We start from the raw sequence: 17,644 nt of genomic DNA, 5'->3' as shown, positions 1-17,644 counted from the left end.
TTTGGGGAAATGGCCCCTTTCTTCACCCTTTGTGTGTGCCTATTTCAGATTAAAAAAATTAACTGAACATTTATACATAATGCACTCAAAAAAACTGCAGGAAGTTCACTGCTCACAGATGAGAGAGATGCTCATGCTAGCATTCTCACCTGATCCTGAGCACGATTGACAGCTCCTTCTCTTGACTACTGGTCAGTTGCTTTGCAGGCTCTCAAAGCTATTGTTTCTGGCTGGTTAAAGATTTGCAGTGCTGCATTGAGTCCCACTTAATTTATATTTTCAAAGTTATCTTTATAACCATCTGGGCTAGAAACTAATTGTTTAAAATGAAAGGTTAGATTCTCCAGCACAATTCTACCCCAATGGGTGGATTCTGTGGAAAATTGCTTGGTCACAAATTAGGGAACAAACCCCGCCCTGGCTATATATAGTTAACCAGTATATAAAGTATTTTTTAAATTAATTTGTAAACCTAAAGAACCAGATCCTGGCTTTGATTAAGGCTCTGATTCAGCAAAGCATTTGAGCAATACTTAATTTTAAGTCTCTTGGGGAATATTGCAGTTGAGTGCAATTTAAAGCAGCCCTGAGGCTGCTATAACCTGTGTCAGGGTTTGATCCAGGCCCTGGCTGGCCCAAGGATTGGGCAGCAGAGAGAAGATATAAAGCCATCTTTGGCTCCATGCTCAGAAGAACTGAGCACTGTTCTAGTGTAGCTAAAGTTCAAACCTAAAGGTGCCTTGTGTTATCATTTGCACAGTGAGTGTGAAAAAACATAACCCCATGCAAGAGAGGATTTGCTGATTTGGATGTACTGTATTTTACACCCACTTTGCGTTCAGCCCAGGTGTAAATGGCTACACAGGCACAAATCAGTGAAGAATCAGCCACTCTGTATGTAGCTCTCTAACAAATTACAGCAATTTTACTTTGTGTGACTAAAAAACCTGTAACTTCTCACTACATTTCTTTTCAGAAGTATGTTGCAAGGCTACAAAATGAAAATTATTCCATACACTAACATTAGTGTTGCATTTATTTGTTTTATCATTAGTTGGCACTGTGTAAAATACAAATGGTCTTTTTATTCATTTTAGTATTGCTTTCTAGGGAGAAATAATGCACATATGCTAAAGATTTAAGGTCTGATTCTCCTCTAACCTACACAGGTGTAAATTTGGAGTAAATCAGGTAAAGGCAGAGAAGCTAGCCTAGTGTAACAGAGGCGCAAATCAGGCCAAGAGTACTAACTATTTGCATTGAATCATGATATACAATATTTTGTTCTTGTGAGAAAAACTATTCAGTTAGCAGCTATATGCTTCTTGAGAAAAGCATGTCATCCACAAATGCAATGTGTAAGGCTCAAGTCAATTAAAAATATTTCTCACCTTTTATGCAAACTAGTTCTGGCTCTGGCTCAGCAACAAATTATAGAAGTACTCATAAAAAACAATAATATTTTCTGTATTTTAGTGTGTGCTTTGGTGAATAAATAAAATATGAAAAAACAAAACCAAACCCCCACTGTAATCCACAAACTAGTGGAGGATAGGTGCTCCTTCACCCAGCTTGGCTGTGGGGCGTGATCGTGATACTTAAATAGTCATTGGGACAGAGAGAGAACCTGAGACAATGACTAGAGCCTTGTAGAGCACCTGCATGGAAGATGGGAGACCTAGGGTCCAGTCACCCGATTCCAATGACTATTTATCCAAAGTGGAACAGCTTTAGCAGGAGAAACTGAGGGTAACCCACATTCAAATATCCCATGGTCCAGAGGTTAGGGCACTGTCCTGAAAGGTAGGAGACAAGGTTAAATCCTTTCTCCCCACCGGGCAAAGAGGGGAATTGAACCTGGATCTCCCCCATACTGGATGAGTGGTCTAACTACTGGCATAAAAATAATAAGGGAACTACTATCTTCTCCTGTGTTTTTTCAGAGAAACAGCTTAGGTACCTGAGCTGCCTGACTCCAGGAGCAGGGTTCTCAGCTGTGGATGGCAGAGATAGGAACCTCCCTTCAGCTGGGTTAGGTGCCTAATTCTGTGGAAAGGGCAGAGCTCAGAATCCACCCCTGTCATCTGTATCTCCCATTAGCTAGTCTGGGGGGCTCTCTGCCTAGCATGTTGCCTTTTGTGGATAGCATTCTTAAGTGTTTCTGGTTGTGTCATTCCACATTTTCAGTTTTCAATGTGATACAGATTTTTATGTTGACAGTGCATAACTGTATTATAAAAGATGTAAGGAGAAGCTGGAGGCTTTGGTATCAGGGTGAGAGAAGCTGGGGTTTTTGGCATCTAAGAAGGTATGGGAGGCAGTTTGGGATTAGCACATTAACTACATGTTTCTGGTGAAATGATCAGCAGAGAAGTAGGTAACAATGTTAACACGGAAACAGCCATTTTCAGGTTTTAGAGTTAATGCTACATTGCGATGAATGGGGAAGTTCACACTTCTCAGATCTATCATTTCATGCCACCTAAAGACTCAGGAAAATAATGCTGATTGCTTTATATGCAGGTCATATTTTTCTTTGCAACTCTGAGAGCTAGAAGCATAATTTTTAAAAAAAGTTTAGATTTTGGAGCAAAGGGTGTATTCTGCAGCAAAGACCATGGCTGCTGAAGCATGGATTACTCAGGCCCTGCTAATTTGCCTCAGTTGCCTTTCTTCAGACCCAGACCATCTTAAGAGAGAACTCCCAAGAAATCACTATTCAGAAGTACTTGAGAATGGGGGAAAGCCCAGGAGAAAAACTAGGTTTTTCCCCCCCTTCTTCTGTTACAGCTTCCACTTCTAGGGCTGATCCACAAAATTGGAATCAGGATCCACAACAAGCTCATCCAGATAAATAAATGTCTAATGTATATTCCAGACTTCCTCTTTCTGTTTGTCTTTTCTCCTTGTTGTTTGTCTTCCAATACATAGAGTATAGAGTGGTGTTTGGATTGAGATAAGGTATACATGCCCTATGATTGCGGGCACAGGAAGGGGTTAATGGACTTCATTAGACTAGCATCATCCTGCAGACACTGTAGCTCCTAGGCAGAATGCCCTGCAGCTGTGGACACCTAGGAATAAGAAATAAAAGGAGGAGGCAGGGCTAAGTAAAACCTTTTTGTTGTTGCTGCTCCTGTAGGAGGGGCAGACTGAGTGGCTCTGGAAGAGGTTTCAGGCTGTTAAACCCTAAAGTTTTAAAGGTCAGTAGCCTGTAGGCCAGTAGTTCCTGGGTAAACTATCACTGGGGAAAGGGTCTACATGGATTTAAATAGCTCCTAGATAAAAAAGGAGCCTTTCTTTTTTTGCCTTGGAGTAGAGGCAGCCTCATTATTTTGGGATGTGCTTACAAACTAATTTTTTAGGTATCTGATTCTGGCCACTGTTGGCACATAACGAGGAGCAGAGCTGGGGCAGGGAGAACTCTCGAGCACTGCTCAGTCTGAATGGACTCATTTTATATGAAAAGCCTGGACCTTGGAAAGCAAGGGGCCTTAGTCACTAGGGAGCTTTGCATGCATTCTGGTGAATTGTAATGGAGCACACTAAGTGCCATGAGGACCCTGTAAAGTAAATAATTAGAATTGTTTCCCTTTTAGAGATGGGGAAATTAAGGCAGAGAGGTTACTTGGTGAGTGGCCCAAGGCCATAGAGGGAGTTATTGTCAGAGCTGGGTTTGGAGTGTTGTGGTAAAACTTTCAAAAGCACCTAAGTGACTCAGCCAGTCTTCATTGTCCAAAGTTGCTTAAATGATTTAAATGCTTAGGCTCCTGAGTCACTTAGGCACCTTTGAAAATGCTGCCTTTAGTTTCTAGTCTAGACTGTGTCTTGCAGTGCTGAACCACGCAGATTGTGGCAAGAGGCCACAAAGGTACCTTAGCAAAGGAGGTTGTGTTAATTCTAGTGCAGGGGTCGGCAACCTTTCAGCAGTGGTGTGCTGAGTCTTCATGTATACACTCTAATTTAAGGCTTCGCGTGCCGGTAATACATTTTAACGTTTTTTAGAAGGTCTCTCTATACGTCTATAGTATATAAACAAACTACTGTTATATGTCAAGTAAACAAGGTTTTCAAAATGTTTCAGAAGCTTTATTTAAAATTAAATAAAAATGCAGATCTTATTAGTTTAGTGTGATCCTTGCCCTTGCTTTTCCTTGCTGCATTTTCCAATGTCTGGTGGGATGTATTTGGATACTTTAAGCTGCACACGGGCTTCTGAGTGATCAGTTGTTAACTGGCTGGAACCCCAGATCGGCAGCTGAGGTGAGTGGAGCTGGCGGCTGGTAGGGCTGAGCAGGGCCAGAGGCCTGGACCCTGTCTGGCAGGAGGCCTGCGCTGGAACTCCAACCAGAAGCAAGGTGAGTGGGGCTGTGGTGGGGACCCCGGCTGGCAAGGACCCAGCAGCCGGAACCCCAGAGCGACGGCGGGCTGAGTGGGTCAGCCCGCCCAGCTCTGGGGTTTCGGTGGTGGGCTGAGTGTCTCCGTCCACCCGTGCTCTGGGGATTCAGCCGCCGGCTCCTGCCAGCCGGGGTCTCAGCCCACTGCCAACCTGGGGTTTCTTCCCCCAGGCCAGTAGCGGGAGCTGAGTGGGACCAGCAGCAGGACCCTGGCTGGCAAGGGGCCAGCAGTGGGAACCCCAGAGCGGCACTCAGCCCGCCGCCACTCTGGGGTTTCAGCTGCCGGCTCCTGCCAGCTGGGGTCACAGCCTGGTGCCAGCCTGGGGTTCCTTCCCCCAGGCCAGCAGCGGGTGCTGAGTGGGAGCAGCGGCAGGACCCCAGCTGGCAAGGGGCTGGCAGCAGGAACCCCAGAGCGGCGGCTCAGCTCACCCATGTGCCATCAAAAATTGGCTCACGTGCCACCTTTGGCACGTGTGCCACAGGTTGCCGACCCCTGTTCTAGTGTTATCACTGCCAGCTTAGGCAGCCCTGTGCCCCACAGTCAAGAACTGCTCTGAGTTCCTGCCAAAATGGAAAGATACGTTTTATGAGTGTTCAACACCAAACCTGGATGGCTGTAGGAAGAGTCATGAATCAGCCATGAACATCAGAAAAAATTGCACTATGGCAAACTTGCAACCCTAGCAATGAGCTTGTGTGTTCAAGGTCATGTCTGCAAGGAAGATGGCTAGAAACTTAATTTTCACTTTCAAATGAAAGCTGAGCTTTTCTTTGACATTTAGAGGGCTCCCAAACTGAGGGGGAAGGAGTCGGGCAAGAGCATGACTGACAGGCCCAAGAGGCCAGTTTGGGGGCCTGTGGTAAGGGCCTGATTATTTGTCTTTTCTATCTGACGGTAACAGTGTACACTATAACTGTGCCAGAAGTGAAGGACTCTCCTCACAACTAAGAACAACCAAGGTGGCCTCCCTGAGGCTCGGTTGTTTACTATTGTGGTAGTGGAGCTTGGGGCTATTCCAGGATGGGATGTACACAGCCAATTGGTCTTACCTGAGAAATATCCAGTAAGCAGTCATCAAATGCAGTAAAGAGAGAGGGGAAAACTGCCCTTTTCTGATTAAGGTTAGACTTGTGGAAAGCTCCTGAACAGTAGTCGTCATTACATATTTAATTGCTTCCTTTCCTAACTTCCGGGAGCAATTTCAAATATAATTCTGTCCCAGTAAACTCCTAGTGATATCATACAGCCCTGTAATTATGCCTCTCCCCACTGTAACAGCACAGAAGGGAGACTTTAAACTTCCATTACCCGCACATGTAGCATGAGACAGGGCATTGGGTGGCACCTGGTGCAAATGTTGAGCTGGCAGGCTCTAGGACACATACAATCTCCTGGTTCATTCATTCACTTTTCGGAGGAGGATGAGTTTACGTTAAAATTAGGTAACTGATTATTTTGCAGTCCAATAGTCTTTTATAAGCTGGGCACAAGTAGCCAGCTTAGGAGCTGGTGTAAGGTCATTAGAACTATTTCGTTCACTGTAACACTGGGTTTTCTTTCTTCCTGCTGCAATTACTGCTTTAGCTGTAGTTACTCACTGACATTTTATTAGATCACATTGCTCTCTCGAGGCTCTCATGCTGTCAATACTTACTTTATACCCATGTACCAATTACAAGGTGATGACAAGACCCTTTACAAAATTCTGGTGTGTCTAATCATATTTTTAGAAATTTCTCTCTCCTCTCCCTCTTCCCCCTCCCTCAGTGTCTGCATCACTGATGTGGTTCAGAGTTAGTTATAATAGCCTTTCGTAAGATTGACGTAACCAGATCTGACCTGATTCACCAGTGAGAAGTGAATCATCCTGCTACTGAAACGAGAATGGACAATAATGACAAATGGTTGTACAGAATGAAATCTCAGAGACACTGAGAAGACCCATACTAGACAGATTACGCTTACCTTTGACAGATATTGGAGGGATTTGTCTTTTTTCTAATAGTTTGGTGACACTAATAAAGCTTGTTGTGCCAATAAATATTTAACAAAGTGAACCGGTGTGCTAGGGAACTACATAATACGTCTTCAGAGAGAACTGCATTTAAAAAGACAATATTCAAAAATAAGCTCATGGCCATTCTGTATCTTGTTACAATTCCTCCACTCCCCCCCCCCCCCCGCCATACCCCCAATTTATAAAACTCACTGCTTGTGAAAAGACTTAAGCTGTATGTTTACTGCCTAACTATATATCTTGCTGGATTAAAATATAGGAATGTAAAGTCTGTGTTTACCTGTGAGTAGTTCACTCCCATTATACTTGGAGTTACAGAAGACTCCTAGTTTTGGAGAAATACTGAAGAGCCCGTTGTGCCTTTCTGTATTTGTAACACAGTCTAAACGGTAGTTAATGTATGTGTGGCATCAGGTGCAGAACTGACTCTTCAGTGTGTCACCAAATCATAATCAAACTGCTGTTGGAAACAGATGGATTCATCAGTCTATGTATGTGTTGTGATTTATTTTTCCTGTTCAGGAAAAAATATTGCCTTTTTTCAAATCAACAGGAGGGCTGTGTATAAAGGTAGCTGTGATCTTGAAATGAGATACCATTGATACATTACTTTGTCACAGCCAATCCCTTACACTTAATGATTTGCGCAACCATAGCACCATCCATTTACATTTCTCAAGTATCATGTTGCTCTGGCACTGCAATCTTCCTACCACTACTAAGTAAATGTCCCTTTAAAATGCCACTTAAGACAATAGAATAAGAAGCCTGCAGTATTTTGAAAAGCTATTGTTAAAAGCAATAAATGCTTACTTTTTCAGTAGTCTCCATCCTGAATGGATAACTGTGTATATTAATGCATGTAGTGTTGTAGCCATGTTGGTCCCAGACAAGGTGGGTGACGTAATACCTTTTATTGGACCAACTTCTGTTGGTGAGAGAGACAAACTTTTGAGTTACACAGAGCTCTTCTGAAGATATTACCTTTCCCACCTTGCCTCTATATTAATACAGTCTGTAACAGGGTGGCTTGCGGCTTAAGGGCTAGAGGCCTGCCCTAGTTACTAAAGGCAGGTCTACACTATCACTTAAGTTGATCTAACTTATATTGCTCAGGGGTATGAAAAAGACACTTCCCTGAGCAACACAAATGACAAGGACCTAAGCACTGTCCACACCAGTGATATGTCGGCGGGAGAGGTTTAGCAAAGACTGCGCCAATGTAGTGCTTCTAGTGTAGACCTGCCTTTAAATAAGCACACCTGAGCTGGGATCAGGTCATTCTCCTATAAGAGTAGCAGGAAGCTGCAGAAAGGTATGGATGTGGAGCTGGTGGTGCAGCTCTGTTCCACTTGCTTCTAGCCCCTGATGTAGGGGGGGACATAGCTGAGGACAAGGGAATGTGGCAGGAGATCACCCCTTCGATCTGGCTGTTTCAGAGTGCTAGAATGGCCCCCTTTGGGCTGTGTTCAGCTAAGCATAAACTAGAGTGGCCCCCAGGCTGCCCTAGTTTAAACAGAGGACCAAACCCTTCCCCGCTAGCCCTAGATTCCAGGGGTCACAAAATTAGCTGTACTGAGATCACGGCTCAGAATCTGGGCCTTGATGTGTATGTGTAAGAAAAAAGTGTGGGAGGGGAGATTTGTCTGCATAGTGTAGAAAGGTTTCCAGCTCCTAGAGTACAGCCTCAGTTATCCAAATGTCTGGGGGAGGCTGAATAAATCCAGATCTCCTCAGAGTTTTTGATTTACTGTGGTAGAAGTCAAGAGACTCATCCCCCGTTTGGGATAATTGTAATTTTACCGGCATAGCAAGCTGTCTGTTGCTCCAAAAATATTTTGTATTAACTAGATATTTATATGGCTAATAACATCCACAGTCAGATAGAGAATAGAAATGTATATAAGGTGAACCCTCATGGTACAAGGCAACTATTGACTTGTGAGGGCTAAGGAGACACTTCCCATAAGGGCAGGTTATTACATGATTATTCATTATGGGTGAAATCCTAGCCCTACAGAAGTCCAATATGACTCATTGACCTCAGTAGGACCAGGAATTCACTGTATGGAGATTTTTACTTTTATATTTTTATTGTGTTTTGTACCTCCCTTTGATGCTTCTGGTAAGAACCACAGTCCGAGACAAGATATTCGTCTGATCTGATCCAATATGGATAATTCCTATGTGCCTAAATTAACAACATAAATGTCATTCACATTGGTGACTTTTTTTCCTATGAGAAGTCTAATTCCTATAATGATGATGTATTTCCAAATGAGTTTCTATTTCTGTGTGAATATGATTTAAAAAAAAAACTGGTACAATGCAATATTCTTACTGGCGTCATTTTTATACCAGACCTACATCTGTTCCATTAGCACTCAAGGAACTATTCTACAAATGTTAGCTTGATTTTTCAGGAGGTTGGTCTAAAATTGCTAGCAATTTGGTGTCTGTGCCTTTTACCTTTCTGAATTGCTTTCTTCTTAAGGTAGGCCCAGATTTTTTATGTACCCTTTTTATGTTGGCTGGCCTCTGCCTTTTTTTTTTTTTTTTCTTTTTAAGCTTTACCTATGTATAGCTGGCTTACTTGTCTTTTCTTATCATTGTGATTTTACAACATATAGGGCCAGATTTTGCATCTGCAGTTATTTAGCAGTGTGATCACTGTCACTTTATTTTACAGTGCATACAATTGCACAGAAAATTAATAGGAAAACAGTTTCTGCCCCAAACTATTGTATTCTAAACTTTTAACTTGACACACAAGCAAGGATACAACATTTGCCAAGAATGGGGACAAAGAAATGAGGTTCCATGTCATAGGGCTGGCTCCTGCAATTGATTCTGTGTAGTTGAAGAGGTCTGCCTGCATTAAGACAGCTGCAGGAGCAGGGTTATAGAGTGTACAGTGACTCAGTTTAGGCATATGGTACAAAAGCCATAGTGACTCAGACCTAAATATCAGATTTGTGGCATTGTGGGCTGAAAATTTGGCCCACATTGTATAATCTTTAAGGTTTTTCTCTTCTTAATAGTGTTCTATGGGTGATTGGAAAATTATGCCTTTTCATTGTCTAAGTGATTTCTGTTCTTAACTAGTTATCAACAGAGAATATAATATGTAGCAGCTGTAAGCCCCGAGTTCATTTTGGGTCATGAATGTTGCCTATATATGTGAAAAGGAGGCCCTCTGAACTATGTGGTAAAATGTTCCATCCCTGATTTGCAGAATGACTTAGTAAACCATTGGAGCAGGAAAGTGCTTTGGTGTAAGAGAGAAAATCAGGGTGCATAGATACTGAAGATGTCTTAGCTGAGCACCAGGCTAATCCATTAGAAAAGGTCTCCTCTTTTTGAAAGCATATTTTGTAGTGACAGAGCTTGTTGAAGTTTTCCATAGTGTAGGCTGTAGAAAAGACAAGTTCTCGTGACTCACAAAAAAAGTTGTTTTAAAATAAAGTAGCCTAAAATAAAACATCATCTTAAAAACAGAAGTTATTCTAAAATCAGTCTGAATCTTTTGCAGACCAAAAATATCTTCAGGGATACTGGTAAAAATTGCAAGCAGCCAGATGATCTAATTTATGAAAATCTAGACTGAGGCAACCATGAAGAAAGGAGATAATCTTCAAATAGTTATCAATCCCCGGTTTCCTTTCTCAAAGGTGCTAGTTCTGCAAGGAATAAGGTTAATAATGAAAGAGCAAGACTGATACCTCACAATGTAGAAAATCTCATTTTTCTAAAGGCTAATCTGCCAATTTTGAACTACTTTTCCTATGCCAGTATTTTGGAAAAGGATGATGATTAACCTACAGTTCTCTCTCCTACACAATGCTGCCATTTTAATACTTATACAAAGTGTATAAGGGATTTTTCCAGAGGGAGGCAATCAAGTATGCTGAGGCACAAAAAATTGGTATAAATTCAGATAAGCTTTGTTTTAAAAATCCAAACTTTTGGTTCTTATAAAAACCAAACCACTGAAACTTGGACAAAAAATTAGTGATCTCATGTGCTAGCTGTAGGTGTGATCACTTTGCAGTATGTTCTGGCTGGTACGGGGGGGGGAAGGGGGAATGGATGCTGAAAAAATGAATAAGGAGAGGTAGGTTGTATGAATTCAGGAAGACAGAGACCACACATCCATTTTCCCCAAGCATATGATCTGTATCTACCTGGATGCTGACACCAAAGAAACCATCCATAAATATTTATTATTTGTATTCCTGTAGCATCTAGGAGCCCTACCTATGGACCAGGGCCACACTGTGCTAAAGGCTGTACAAATACAGAACAAAAAGACCATTCCTGACAATCTAAGTACAAGACAAGGTACAATAGATGGATACAGGCAGACAAATGGCGAGTACAAGGAAACAAAGAGATAGTATTACTCAGTATGCTGGGCAGTGGTATCAGTGCACGGCAGCCTGACCATTGTCTTTTTTTTTTTTTTCTTTTTTGGACACATCATGATAGAGGAGTTTTTTATGGAAGGATTTGAAGGATGGTAATGAGTTAGTTTTGTGGATGTTTATGGGGAGCGCCTCCTGAGCATAAGGGGCAGCATGGGAGGGGCTTATTTGAAAATTTTAACAAGTGGGCAATGGAGACTGGCTTCATGGAATGATCAGAGGTGGCAGCTGACACCTTGGTAATGAATGAGAGAGGATAGGTAGGAGGCAGATAGGTCATGAAGGGCCACAGAAGTGAAGACAGCTAGCTTATGTTTGATATGATACAGAAGGGGGAGCCATGGGAGCAGGGGAAGCCCTACGTTTTTTGCACGGGGCTGAGAATGTTTTTGGTTCCCTTCCCCACTGACCACCTAGCCAGCTGAGCCCCCCTCTCTTCCCCCCCCCCCCAAAAGGGGGCAACCAAGCAAACAAAACTAAAACAACCAAAACCCCCACAGCAATGCACAGCTGGGTGCAGAGCATTGTATCACTCCTAGAAGTTGGCATCCAGAGAGGCTGCCCTGCTCACCCACCCCTTAGGGCTGGCTCTGCAGTGGAGGGATTCAAAGCAATGAACTAAGAAAATTATCTTTTCAGTATCTTACTGAATATGGATATGAGCTAGCCAAAGATTGCCTTCGTCAAGACCAGAAAGAATGATGTTGCAATAATCAAGGCGCAAGATGATGAGTGCCTGGATGAGAGTTTTTGCTGTGTGTATGGATAGGAAAAGCTGTATCTTAGAAATGTTATGTAGAAAGAATCAGCAAGAGTAAGACATAATGTATATATGAGGACTGAGAGAGGTCCCAGTCAAAGAGGACACCCATGTTATGGGCCTCAGTGATAGCAAGGGTGGTGGTGGTGTCCACAGAGATCAAGAAAGGAGATAGCAGGGAGGGCTCTGTTTTAGCCATATTGAGTTGAGCTGATGGCTAGACATCCACAAGGAGATGTCAGAGAGAGAAGGTGTAGCAGACAGCATGAGTTTACATAGAATTTTGGTAGAGAAATTTTTGAATAGTCCATAAATGACAGGTAGTTCAATTCCCAATGTCTTACATGGTTGCAATATGTAACTAGGTCAGGGGTAGGCAACCTATGGCACGCGTGCCGAAGGTGGCACGCGAGCTGATTTTCAGTGGCACTCACACTGCCTGGGTCCTGGCCACCGGTCCGGGGGGCTCTGCATTTTAATTTAATTTTAAATGAAGCTTTTTAAACATTTTAAAAACATATTTACTTTACATGCAACAATAGTTTAGTTATATATTATAGACTTATAGAAAGAGACCTTCTAAAAATGTTAAAATGTATGACTGGCACGTGAAACCTTAAATTAGAGTGAATAAATGAAGACTCGGCACACCACTTCTGAAAGGTTGCCGACCCCTAAACTAGGTTCTTCTGTCCCACCCATTGTTGTACTATCTAAGCAGGGTACTACTGCTAGAGGATGTGTGTATTCAAACATAGAAGCATAACTATGGCAGGGGGTCTTATAGTTCTTCAGTAGCATGAGAAGTTTAATGAAGAGATTGCCCATCCGAGATTTTTATTAGTTTGCTTAATATTAGATACAGTCTGGTATTCAGTGTAGAAACTGTTTTGTTTGGCACTCTTTAGAGCATTCCAGATCTCTAAACTGGTTCCACAATCAAGTGCTTTAACTGTAACATATCTGCCAGACATTGCTGGAGATTAGGGTATTTTTTAAAAAAATTAAGGCGAGTAAATCGGAAGGCTGATTTTCAGTGAGTCTCAGCCCAGCCTTCTCTTCTGTGCATGTATCTTTGTGTAGCCACACCTGCATGAGTATTGCTGTGCATTATTACCTGTGCAAGAGACTCTTTTTCACATGAAAGTTGTATTATGTGATCATGCCTTTAATAGTTTGAGCCACACAAAGTAGTGGTTTTTTTACTGCAAATAGCAGTTTTCACCATAAAAAAATTGTCCTGAAAATGTAAGTTCTGCTGTTTTTGTAAAACTAATAAAGTATAAACACAGCTTGACTTTCTGAACTCTTGCAAGAATGAATAAGAATCAGAATTTGAAAGCTTAACAACAACAAAAGACTCACTTGGAAAGTTTTTAACTGTGGCCTCAATTCAATTGACTCCACATAGGCAGACACCTCAGTCTGCACAGAGCTGCTTTGATTTCATTGGGGCCTTGAATGAAAGCCAGTTCCAGGACTGGGATCTGTATTTGTAAATCATAGAAAACTGCCTTCACACAGGCAGTTGCTTGTGGTATGCTTCTCCTGAGCTACCCGTGCTGTCAGAGCTGGTATAGCAGCTCCCAGCTCCAGCATCAGCTGTGCAGAATACAACCAGAAGCATGAAAACAAAATACCTTGTATCAGGGAATTAACCCTGCTGATGAACTACTTCTGCTTTCCCAGTTTTTTATATTGTATATCACTGAGGACACCCAACCTTGTTTTGTCCAAGACACAACAATCGAATCAGAAATGTAGATCTGTGTGGTGATCAATCAGTTTGCCACTCGCATTGGTTTGTATATCAACAAAAGAACTGTTACTCAGTGACCTCTTTCTGATGCCTCTGGGCTGGCTGTATCAATAAACCCAAAGTACATGCAAACAAATAAAATAAGCCCTGTCTGTACTAGGGAAACATTTCAAAACAATCCCACAACTACTAATAGCCTGATTTACCCCAGGGGAAACTAAGAAACCTAGTATAGCTGGACTGCTAGCTACCACATGCATTATAAACTCTGAATGATCTAATCCTGCTCAGAGCAGATCTAATTCATATATAGTGCTTAAAACAGTAGTGGTTGCCTATGCTAACAGAGATGGAGCGAAACTGGTGTTAAGTGAAACTTTTTTTGACAGTGCTATGCAGTATATGGGCTTGATTTTTTAAGAGTTGTTTGAGCTGACACCCTGACCGTCTGGAGAAATTGAGATCAGTTCCCCTTCCTCTAGAAACTGCCCTATTTTTATAGACCGCATGATTAGTTATGAAGTGTAGCTGCCTTTTGTCTATCAGGTTCCAAAGGGATCTCACTGTCTTTTTAAATCTGGAATTGACAGAAGAGCTCGTTTGGCTCTTCGCTTCCCCTTTAGTCCTCTTGTTGCACTGTTGAGGCCGAAGCTGCTTGTCTTTATTAGATAAAATGATTGCCACAAGAACCATTTTGGGCAATTCCAAAGGGTCTGTGCCATCTGTCACTGGGACACTGTAGTTAGGAGGCTTTGGAAGGCTTGATCATTAGTGTGTCTCTATGGTGTGCTCTGGTTGTCACAAAACTTCATATACAATTTTTTTTTATATATATATGTAGTTAGTTTGTTCAAATGATTCTTAGGAGATTGTCTGAACAACTGTTTTGTTGCCACATAACATCGCCATTGACTTTCAGTACAAGATCTCCTTAAAAGCTATCCCTCTGTAACTAGCCTCATTATGCACTCATAATTTCACAGAACATTTAATGATTAATTTTCATTTCCATTCTGATAACCTAACACATGCAATGTTGTGACATTCTGTACTTCGGGGGAGCACCCTGTAACCCCCCATATTCCTCATCTGTATATAATTGTGATATTACCTTACAAGGCACGCTTTATATGCATCAGGGGAAAGAGATTATGACCTGCTGAAAGTCATTTCTCTATCCATATATGTATATCATTAATGCATGTGAAGTTATGAGAATTATGTTGTATGGTCACTAAAACATGCGGTAAGTTGGGGAATAAGCCAGATATTAGCACCCCCGAGGCAACAGCAAGGAAAGTAACCAATGCCTGTGTGTGGTGTCAAAAAACCCATCAACAGCCATTGTCCAGCAAGGGAACTACAATTCAATGACTCACCTGCATGAGGCCACACCAGTGGAATTGCTTAACCTTGCCTGGAGACCAGCAATGCCCCCCTAGATATGCCTGGACTTGTGTTTCCAAGCACATGGACTGAGGGTATAAAACCACACACAGGGGGGCCATGTGAGGCCTTCTCCTGCCCGCACCTATGCTGCAAGCAACTAAGGACATGTCTTCACTAGCAATGTTAGTGTTGTGGCACCAGCGCTCCCACAGCTAGTGGTTGTGGCACCAGCGCTGGTAGGGGAATAGCTGAGCTGCGCTCCCACTTGTCTAGAGTGGCACTTTACAGCGCTGAAACTTTCTGTGCTCGGGGTGCGTGTGTGTTTCACACCCCTGAGCGAGAAAGTTGCAGTGCTGTAAAGTGTCAGTGTAGACAAGCCCTAAGACACTGAGAAGACAAGACTCCAACAGAGGAGATTGGCCCAGGTTTTAGGAACAAACCTGTATATTAAGGACTGCAACATCAGGTGGGGTGAGAACCTGCTTAGTCTATCTGTTGCCCAGTCTAATAGGGTTGAGAGTTTAGACTGTGTGCTTATATGTTATTTTTTAACTAACTCTGACTTTTTGCCTATCACTAAAATCTACCTTCTATAGTCAATAAATTTAATTGTTTATCTTTACCAGTGAGCTCGTATGAAGTGTGTGGCAAATCTGCTCAGGTTTCGCAAAGGCTGGTGTATGTCCATTTTCCATTGTTGAAGTGGTGAACCAATTAATAAATCTGCACTGCCCATCTTGAGCAGTGCAAGATGGTATGTTCCTGGGGTTCAGTGCTGGGGGAGTAGGGTGATGGGACTGGGCTGATGCCTTTCTCTGTGTGATTCATGAGTAGCTCTGGGAGCATTCATGCAATATAGCTGGGTGTGTGGTTCCACATGCTGTGTGCTGAGTGATTACAGTGCCTGGAGGGGTTTGCTGCTGGTCACTAACAAGGCATTGTGAGAGACAGCCCAGGCTGAAGAGAGTTCAGGGGCACAGTGGTCCCACAGTTCCAGGCTGCACCTCAGGGGGGATCCCGTCACAAATGTAACTTCTGTTTGCACATGGCAATAGATCAAATGAGCAATGTAAGCTAGAAGCCTCTGTTAATTGGCTGAGCCTTAGTCAGTGGGCTGGGCTATCAAGAAGGCCAGGGCTTTATAAAGCAGTGAGCAAGCGACCAGGGCTGCTAACAGGGAGTTTTGCAATGGAGTTGGGAAGGGGGCAAGGTTCACTTGCCGTTCTTTAAAACCTGTAAACTAAACTATATTCAAAACTTCTTGATTTAAAAAATACCCTTTCATTAACTTAGGTAGCTGTAGGAGAGAATGCAGGCAGAAGCCCAGCAGCAGAGTGGGGGCTACCCAGTTTATTGTGCTGAGTGCAGCATGTATGATTACCTGCCCTGTGGGCGGGTGGCGTATGTGTGCATTCGGTGCAAGGAGCTCCTGGCCCTCAGAGACCGTGTACGGGCTTTGGAGGCCAGGGTGGCGGAACTGGGGGAGCTAAGGGAGGCAGAGAGGTACGTTGATGAGGCTTTCCGGGACACTGTAGAATTGTCCCACCTCTGGTCAGACAGCCCCTACGCTGTTGAGGAGGATGAAAGGTCCAGGGAAGTAGAGCAGTCAATGGGAGCAGAGGGAAACCTTCCCATAGTTGGGACCCTCCTTCCAGATGGTGTCAGGGTATCCTCTTGCACTGAGGTTACCTCTCTGGGGGAGGAAACTCCAGTCACTAGGAAAAGGCAGGTGTTAGTAATGGGAGATTCAATCATTAGAAACATAGATAGCTGGGTTTGTGATGACTGGGAGAACCGTATGGTGACTTGCCTGCCTGATGCGAAGATTGCGGATCTCTCGAGGCATCTAGATAGACTTATGTGTAGTGCTTGGGAGGAGCTGGTGGTCGTGGTACATGTAGGTACCAATGACATAGGGAAGGGTAGGAGATGTCCTGGAGGCCAAATTTAGGCTACTAGGGAAGAGACTGAAATCCAGGACCTCTATGGTGGCATTCTCAGAAATGCTTCCAGTTCCACGCACAGGGCCAGGTAGGCAGGCAGAGCTTCAGAGTCTCAATGCATGGATGAGACGATGGTGTAGAGAGGGAGGGGTTTAGATTCATTAGAAACTGGGGAAACTTTTGGAATAGGGGGAGCCTATACAGGAGAGATGGGCTCCACCTAAACCAAAGTAGAAACAGACTGCTGGCACTTAACATTAAAAAGGTTGCAGAGCAGTTTTTAAACTAAGAGATGGGAGAAAGCTGACTGCTGCAGAGGAGCACATGGATCAGACAGAGACTTCTCTTAGAGGAGAGTCTATTGATAGAGATTCTCTAGGTTTTAGTCAGGAGGAGAGGATGGAAGAGGATAATCTAGGGGCCAGATCAGACGAGAAACATTCACATAAGAAAGAATCGGACACATCAGAAAAGGGCAGACAAATAAACAGTGACAGTCTTTTAAAGTGCTTGTAAATAAATGCTAGAAGTCTAAATAATAAGATGGGTGAACTAGAGTGCCTCGCGATAAAGGAGGATATTGATATAATAGGCATCACAGAAACCTGGTGGACTGAGGATAATCAATGGGACACAATCATTCTGGGGTACAAAATATATCGGAAGGACAGAACAGGTCGTTCGCGGGGGGGCGGCGGGGAGTGGCAATATATGTAAAAGAAAATGTAGAATCAAATGAAGTAAAAATCTTAAGTGAATCCACATGTTCCATAGAATCCTCTGGATGGCAATTTCATGCTCTAATAAGAATATAACATTAGGGATCTATTATCGACCACCTGACCAGGACAGTGATAGTGACGATGAAATGCTAAGGGAAATTAGAGAGGCTATCAAAATTAAGAACTCAATAATAGTGGGGGATTTCAATTATCCCCATATTGACTGGGAACA

The 17,644-nt window shown here is 42.9% G+C and overlaps 1 protein-coding gene across 3 annotated transcripts in view; it reads left to right on the top strand.

Annotated features, from left to right (window-relative positions):
- The window catches only part of PDE8B (phosphodiesterase 8B), a 153,328-nt gene that overhangs the window by 51,335 nt on the left and 84,349 nt on the right, over positions 1-17,644 (top strand). The window contains exon 1 of one of the 3 annotated variants that reach the window (XM_045020593.1): positions 3,098-3,203. The exons of the other annotated variants lie outside the window; for them this stretch is intronic. The gene's annotated coding sequence lies outside the window, so the exon portion shown is untranslated. Of the gene's footprint in view, positions 1-3,097; positions 3,204-17,644 lie in introns of those variants that run through there. 3 annotated transcript variants of the gene reach the window in all.

The sequence above is a fragment of the Mauremys mutica genome, chromosome 6 (assembly GCF_020497125.1).
Source record: "Mauremys mutica isolate MM-2020 ecotype Southern chromosome 6, ASM2049712v1, whole genome shotgun sequence".
In the NCBI taxonomy this organism is placed as follows: domain Eukaryota; kingdom Metazoa; phylum Chordata; order Testudines; family Geoemydidae; genus Mauremys; species Mauremys mutica.
Note: the sequence above shows the minus strand (reverse complement) of the source record. Positions and strands in the feature narration are given on the sequence as shown.